This window comes from Castor canadensis, chromosome 3 (genome assembly GCF_047511655.1).
Source record: "Castor canadensis chromosome 3, mCasCan1.hap1v2, whole genome shotgun sequence".
Taxonomy (NCBI): domain Eukaryota; kingdom Metazoa; phylum Chordata; class Mammalia; order Rodentia; family Castoridae; genus Castor; species Castor canadensis.
The window spans coordinates 20,511,243-20,519,772 of record NC_133388.1 but is presented as its reverse complement, the minus strand read 5'-3'; positions in this window follow the sequence as shown (position 1 = coordinate 20,519,772).

Sequence of the window (8,530 nt, the reverse complement as noted above, 5' to 3'; positions counted from 1 at the left end):
CTATTTACTGAAAATGTTTTAGAGCTGAAGGCATGGCTCTAGTGATACAGTGCCTGCCTAGTAAACCAGAATCTCTGACTTCAAACCCCAGAATATATACATATGTAAATATGTGTGTGTGTGTGTGTGTGTGTGTGTGTGTGTGTGTCTGTGTGTCTTTGTGTCTGTGTGTGTGTATATATGTGTGGCTTACAAAATGTAAGCTGGAGGTGTGGCTCAAGTCATAGAGTGCCTGAGTTCAAACTCCAGTATTGCCAAAAACATGTTGAGGGAAGCCTGTAAGGCTTGGTAGAGCTTCCTGGAGGAGACTGAGAGAAAAGCTAGAAATATCTGAAAGCCTTAACCCACTTAAAAGGGCAAGAGGAGTGTAGTAGCCAGTAGTCTGTTACCTTAACAAAATGGCTAAAATAATTAACATAAAGAGAAAAGGTTTGGCTGAGGGTGTAGTTCAGTGGTAGAGCACTTGTCTAGCATGTGTGAAGCCCTGGGTTCTATCCTTAGCACTGCAGTGGGTGGGAGGAGAGAAAATATTTATTTTGGTTCGTAGTTTTGGAGGTTCTAGGACAAGATTGCTCAAAGTAAGCAGCCAAAGGTAGAGGTTGAATGACAGGTGATGGGAGTGGTTGGTTGAGGATGAGAATTGGACAGGAAACTATTGTTGATTAAGCATGAACAACAGATGAGAAGTGAGAGGTTGGTTATATTTATTCAGTTATTTTTGATTACTCACTTCTTTTGTTGCAGAATTACCTATCCATGTTCTTTGCTATTTGACTTTGGCATTATCTCTTAATAATGTAGGAAATATAGACTTGAGTATACATTCTTGCCTCTTTAATGTAGAGGTTGGCCATGTGACTTGCTTTGGCCAGTAGATATTAGCAAATGTGATGCAACCAGATACTCTAAATGGGCTTGCATGGTTTGGCTTGTTCTTCTGCGGTCTCGTGATCTCTCATAAGGAGACCATGTCTCAAGAATCCACATTAAGTCTACCTGACTCCAACTGGAATCCAACCTGGCCCAGACATATTCATCCTAGATCAGCCAACCCACAGTTCCCCACAGCCCCATGCTCTTCAAACAGCATTAGCTGACATGTATATTACTCAGCAAAAGCTGATGAAATACTAGGGTTTTGGCAAACATGTGGGGACACAGGCTGAGAAATTTCTAGCATAGCTACAAGTCAGACAACACATGCTATTGTCTCAGAAAATGACTGTCTCAGAAAAATCCTGGTGCTTCATCTTTCTGTTTTCAGCAAGTCTGTGCATGGGACAGTCCTGCACTGAACCCAAAATGACTATTCCAGAGACAAAGGGTTCTACTGGTACAGTCTGAAGAAATACTAAGATCATGTTTCTCTTTTTCTTTGTTATCCAAACCATTAATTCCAGGAGTTATAAAGTGTCAAGATCCTGACTCCTTCTTGGGTTCCCACGTGTAAGGTAATTTCAGGTATTTGTGTGAGTGCCATTATACTCCCCAGTATTTCTCTCCATAAATCAAACTGGCTGGCTTTTTGGCCATTCACATAGCTTTTGTCCCCTCTTCCCACCTGTGACCCATCTCATGACATCTGGCCCACACTTCACCATACTACTTCAGACATGATGTCACCAGACTTCTAGAGAGAGACAAGAAACCCACTATTGGATGTTTAAAACAATGAATAACTCAGAGGTGAAAGTTCCACATTCATTCCTCTGGAATGCCTGCAAAAGAAACTGAACATACACTTGAATTACCTTGCTTCTCTATTTCCCTGCTGAACCCCAAATACATACAGAAGGAATAAATAATAGCTTCAGAAAGACCCCTGTTTGTGTATTGCCCACTGGTACCCCAAAAGCTCCACAATGCACTTGACACTGTAGTAGGTAGGCATGAGGAGAAATATAAGGAATGAGAACAAATTTCCTGCTCTCAAAGAGTTCATAAATTAAAAACATGAAAATGCTTAAGCAAATGCAACTGCTAACAAGAATAACTAACAGTGAAAACAAGCTCATGAACTGCACAATCTTTTTTTACTTTATTCATTTATTCATGTACACATACATTGTTTGGACCATTTCTCCCCCTGACCCCATTCCGTCCCCCTCCCCCTCAGCGCTCCCTCACCCTTCTCCCTTCCAGGCTGAACATGTTCTGCCCTTTGCTCCAATTTTGTTGAAGAGTAGACATGAGCAATAGTAAGAAAGACAAAGCATTTTCGCTAATTGAGATAAGGACAGCTATACAGAGAGATTCCTAGCATTGCTTCCATACACAAGTGTATTACCACCCAAATTGATTCACCTCTACCTGACCTCTTCACTATTTCCCAGTCACCTTCCCATATTGACATCTGTTATTTTAAGGTTACTATATAGCTCCTCTGCAGTAGGGACATCAAACGCTTTCAAGTTTTGGGTTTCTTCCCTATCCCCATTCTTCCCGTATGTGTTCTCCCCTTAGCATGTGACCCAAGTCCAACAACATTGCTCATTTGCCCTGGATCTAATGTCCGCATATGAGGGAGCACATATGATTTTTGGTCTTTTTGAGCCTGGCTAACCTCTCTCAAGATGATGTTCTCCAGTTCCATCCATTTACTTTAGAATGATAAGATTTCTTTTTCTTCATGGCTGAGTAAAATTCCATTGTGTAGAAATACCACATTTTCTTAATCTATTTGTCAGTAGTGGGCCATCTTGGCTGTTTCTATAACTTGGGTATTGTGAATAATGCTGCAATAAACATGGGTGTGCAGGTGCCTCTGGCGTAACCTGAGTTACATAACTTTGGGTATATCCCTAGGAGTGGAATTGTGGAGCATATGGCAGATGTATGCTTAGTTTTTTAAGCACCCTCCATACTGTTTTCCAGAGTGGTTGCACTAGCTTGCATTCCCACCAGCAGTGTGTGAGGGTTCCTTTTCCCCCACATCCTTGCCAGCATCTGTTATTGGTGGTGTTTTTGATGATAGCTATTCTAACAGGGGTGAAGTGGAATCTTAGTGTGGTTTTGATTTGCATTTCCTTTATGGCCAGAGATAATGAGCATTTTTTGTGTGTTTTTTGGCCATTTGAATTTCTTCTTTTGAGAAAGTTCTGTTTAGTTCAGTTGCCCATTTTTTTATTGGTTCATTGATTTTGGGGGGAGTGTAGTTGTTTGAGCTCCCTGTACATTGTGGTTACCAGTCCTTTGTCTGATGTATAGCTTGCAAACATTTTCTCCCACTCTGTGGGTGGTCTGTTCAGTTTAGAGACCATTTCTTTTGTTGTGCAGAGGCTTTTTAACTTTATATAGTCCCATTTGTCCATCCTTTCTCTTAGTTTCATCATTTTGTCTTAGTTTGAGATGTAGCATTAGGTCAGTGATTTGAGATCTTTCTGTCCTTTTAATATATGCACTCATGGCTATAAACTTTCCTCTTAGGACTGCCTTTGCTGTGTCCCTTAGGTTCTAGTAGGTCATGTTTTCATTTTCATTAACTTGCAGGAACCTTTTAATTTCCTCTTTTATTTCATCAATGACCCACTGATCATTGAGCAATGTGTTATTCAGCTTCCAATTGTTTGCATATTTTTTGCTGTTTTTGTTGTTGAGTTCTAGTTTTAACGCATTGTGATCAGATAGAATGCATAGGATTATTTATATTTTCATATATTTGCTAAGGCTTGCTTTGTGCCCTAAGATATGATAAATTTTGGAGAAACTTCCATGAGCTGCTGATAAGAATGTACACTGTGCAGAAGTTGGATGAAATATTCTGTAGACAATCAGCTAGATCCATTTGATCTATGGTGTGATTTAGTTCTAGAATTTCTTTATTGATTTTTTGTGTGGATGACCTATCTATTGGTGATAGGGGTCTGTTAAAGTCTCTCACTACCACTGTGTTAGAGTCTACATATGCTTTTATGTCCCTCAGAGTATGTTTGATGAAATTGGATGCTCTGATGTTGGGTACATATAGGGTGATAATTGTTACTTTCTTTTGGTGTATTTCTCCTTTTATTAGTATGGAGTGTCCTTCTTTATCTTGTTTGATCAATGTAAGTTTGAAGTCTACTTTGTCCAAGATAAGTATTGCTACTCCCTGTTTTGGGGGGCCATTGGCTTGGTAAATCTTATTCCAGCCTATCATCCTAAACCAGTGCTTATTCCTGTCAATGAGATGGGTCTCCTGTAAACAACAGATTATTGGATCTTCCTTTTTAATCCAGTTTGCCAAATGGTGTCTTTTGATGGAGGAATTAAGTCTGTTAACATTCAGTGTTAATATTGATAGGTATGTGATGATTCCTGTCATTTAGTTGTTTTTGTTGTTTAAGGGTTTGTTTGTGTGCAGCTGAATCAATGTTACTCTCTGATTCCTTGTCTTTTCTTCTCCTGTGGTTTGGTACTGCCTCTCCTCTCATGGTTTTATTTACTTTCATTTTCTGTGTGCAGAATTCCTTGAAGAATCTTTTGTAGTGGTGGCTTTGTGGTCACATATTGCTTTAGTTTCTGCTTATCATGGAAGACTTTTACTGCTCCATATATTTTGAAAGATAGCTTTGCTGGGTAGAGTATCCTATGGTTGAAGTTGTTTTCATTCAATGCCCAGAATACCTCACTCCATACCCTTCTTGCTTTTAAGGTTTCCATTAAAAAAAATCTGCTGTGATTTTGATGGGCTTACCTTTGTATGTTGTTTGTTTTTTCTCTCTTATAGCCTTCGATATTCTTTCTCTATTCTCTGTGCTTGTTGTTTTAATGATAATATATTGTGGGTAGTTCTATTTTGGTCAAGTCTGTTTGGTGTCCTAGAGGCTTCCTGTACCTGAATGGGCATAGATTTCTCTAGATTTGGGAAATTTTCTGTTATTTTGTTGAATATATTATGAATCTCTTTTGCTTGTACCTCTTCTCCTTCTTCAATGCCCATGATTCTCAGGTTTGGTCTTTTGATGGAGTCAGTGAGTTCTTGCATATTCCTTTCACAGGGCTTGAGTTGTTTGACTAATAGCTCAGTTTTTCCTTTAATTTCCATTTTGTCTTCAAGTTCTGAAATTCTGTCTTTCACTTGTTCTAGTCTGCTGGAGTGGCCTTCTGTTGTGTTTTGTGTTTCTGTTTCATTCTTTTTTCTGAAGTTTTCCATATCATGGGTCACTTCCTCTTTAATATTGTCTATTTTCATCTTTAATTCATATCTCTCTATTTATAGTGTTCCCTGTTTCACTTTGGTGTTTATTTAGGGCTCCTATGAGTTCATTTATTTGTTTCTGTGTCTTCTAATATTCTTTATTTTTGGTGTCTTGAAATTTCTTGAGTGCCTCTTGTATGTTTTGGTTAACCATGTCTAGTAACATCTCCATGAAATTCTCAGTGATTACTTGCAAGATTTCTTCTTTGAGGTTGTTTTTGTGGGCATTGTTGAGTTCCTTGGTGTTGTTTATCTTTGTTTTGTTGGAGTCAGGAACTGGGTATCAGTTTTCTTCATTTCCTCTAATTCCTGTATTAAATTATTTTGGAGGGAAAAATGGTTTTCATCCCTTTTTCTTCCTCACATTGCTCCACTTGGTACTGTGCAACTATGTTCTCAATAGGCTAGTTGGTGGTTTCAGTCACCTGTTTTCTTTCCCTTGCTTTAATTTTGTTTTGTGGCTGTATTGGGTTTTTAGCTAAGTATGTGTGTGTGTGCTATTTCTGTCCCTGGTCTGGGTCTAATTTAGTATTAACTAACTCACAATAATAAAACTAAAAAAAAAAACTGAAAGGTATCAATGGGGACAGATGAACAAACAGGAAACAAAACAAACAAACAAAACTCCAGGTTCAGGAGCAACAGAATTTCAGTCTTAGTTTAAGTTCTGGTGTTACTCCTCCAGCATCCAGTCCTGGTGTTGATATTTAAACAGAAGCTCTGTTGTAATCTTGCTGGGTGGTTGGGTAGTGTTTTTTTGTTTTGTTTTTTTCTGTCTTTCAGCAGCAGCTGCCTGGTCAGATCCTCCCTCAGTGAGGTGTAGCAGTTTAAGTTTGCATGTTGTCCTCAGGTTCCAGAGATCAGCTCTGTGGTCCACCAGTCATCCCACTTTGGAGTTGGGTTTTTGCTGTGCTTGTTTACTAGGGGCTTGTTTCTTTGCCTTGCCCTCTTTCTCTGGGGCAAGGTCAGTGATCTGTCAGCTGGCTCCCTGCCGTCAGCGTGTTGTGGCTTGCTGATGGTTCGCTGTTTGTTTTTCAATTTTGAAAGGCCATTTCACTTTGGGAGTTGCTCACTGGCTCAGGAGATGAACTTTGTGGTCCACTACCTGCCCTACTTCAGGCAGTGGCTTATCACCTGCCCACTGTCAGCCCTTCTGCCTTTCCAGCATTTGTTTAATGAAAGTTTGTGCAGAGATCACTTCCTTGCCTAACCCCCTTCTCTGGTTCACTTTCAGGGTTTCTGCCCTATCTGCTGTGTGCTAGTTTTCAGTTTGTTCTTTATTCAGTTTGGGTTTTTTTTGTAGGTGGGTCAGTCTGCCCAGGGGGCTATGCTGGTTTTTCCCAGGAGGTTGGGAGAATAATGCTTGGTGCTTATCTGTTTGGTCTGCTGTATGTCTCCCAAGCAGGTTTGGAGCTGGTGTCAGGTGGCAGCAGCCCTCCTGTTTTCTCAGTGTAATGTGGTGTGGAGATGCTTTCTACGGGCTGGGGTTCAGGGAGTCAAAGTTTTGACTCTCCTTGGTGTTTTATTTCCTCCAAGTGTGGCTCCAGCATCTCAGAAAGGTTTTTAATTCATGGAGCTCATGCTGTCTGCTTCTGTACTCTAGTTGCCATCTTAGATCCTCTCTGGTCAATCTTTTTTACAAAGAGAATGTCCTTGAAGCCTTACAGTGATATTCATTTTATTGTTAGAACAACTGAGGGTTGGAAAAATGTAAAAATCTCATAGATGGTTGACGTGAGACATATCCTTGGTTCTGGCTCTGTTTCATCCTAAAGACCCAGGTGCTTAGCCACTGGCTTTATTCCCTCTCTGGGGTCATAATTCAGTGAAACAAGTGTCCGTATAAAAGAATTTACTAAGTGAGATAATCACACAGGGGAGAAGTAGCTGTCTAGTGGACAAGAGAATTTTACCATAAGGAAGATGAACAGTGAGTAGAATATTGAAGAATGTGTCAGATTTTACTAATAGAAATAAAAGGAAAAGGCATTTGATCTAAGGGAACAGTGTTTTCAAATTCATAGGGGTACAAAGAACATGAACCATTCAAGGAGGTTAGAGAGAAAGATGCAGGTGGGTAGCAATAAAGATGACTTAGACCAGAGAGGTAGGAAGTTATGTGAGCACCTGCCTGAAAAGGGCCCTGAAGCATCTTGCAAATCAAGTAAGTTCTTAGTGCCATTTAGAAATCACTTTTTTCTTTTATTTTGTCCCCTGATCTATCCTAGTTTGCATTTTTTTAAAATGAATTCCATTTTGCTGTTTATTACTCATATGTTGAACCTGTCTATATCTCTTGGAATAAATTCTATCCATCATTCTTATTGGATTTATTCCAGCACCACCCCAGTTTGTATAATTTGCAAATTTCATTAACATTCTCTTTACTTTCTCTTAGAAACCATTAATAACATTGTTGCATCTGATCAGGTTTAACACCAATCTCTTTGGCACCCCTACTAATCAACTACCTCTCACTGGATGTCACACTATTCATCACCATGCCTTGCTTACAGATCTCCTGAAAATTATCAATCCCTATGACAGTGTTCATATTCAAGCCAGTGTCAATTAATTTTATGAGTGAAATTCCATGATGTTGGATCAAATGCATTCCCCAAATCAAGATGTATTGCAGTGACTTTGTTCCCCTCCACTGTGAATTTTAAACAGTTTGCAGATTGGTCTTGGATGATTTATTTGTGGTAACACCAAGCTGCTTATTCACTCATGATTCCATTACTTCTTAGATGTTCTGGGCTATTTTTCTCTGTACACTTAAACTTCCCAGTGGTAATCTCAGGGATCATTCCTCTTTTGAAAAAGATAAGTGAACACATTTGTTGCTAGTCTGAACTTCTGTGATCTCTGCAGATATTTCAAATTATTTGAAAAGTGATTCCTTTTGTTGTGTGGCAGCTTTCATAAAGGAGCTTAGGAGCCTTCACAGACTCTGAGTTGTCACCTTGGGAAGCTGGTATAAGATGTCACTGCTGGGGCAATGAGCATGTGGTGCTGCTTATGGACAAAGCATGAGCTTTGTGAGCTCCTTCTACTCAGACCTCTGCCCTGGTATTTCCTCATTTGTTCAGTCATAGATGCAGAACATCTCCACCATGACATACCCAGGCCAAGGTTCCATACTGCCAGCTAGCATACCCAGCTCTATATGCTTTTGGAACACAAATGGAATCAAAAGTAAATTATTAGGACCGTAAGTCCAATGCTTTAAAAAAAAAAAAAAAACATGGTGTACCCAAACCTGAACTCATATGCATCATGTTTTGTTCTACTTATTTTTTGTTTGTCCAGAAGCATGACTCCCTACCTTTACTGTCATTGGCAAGGATA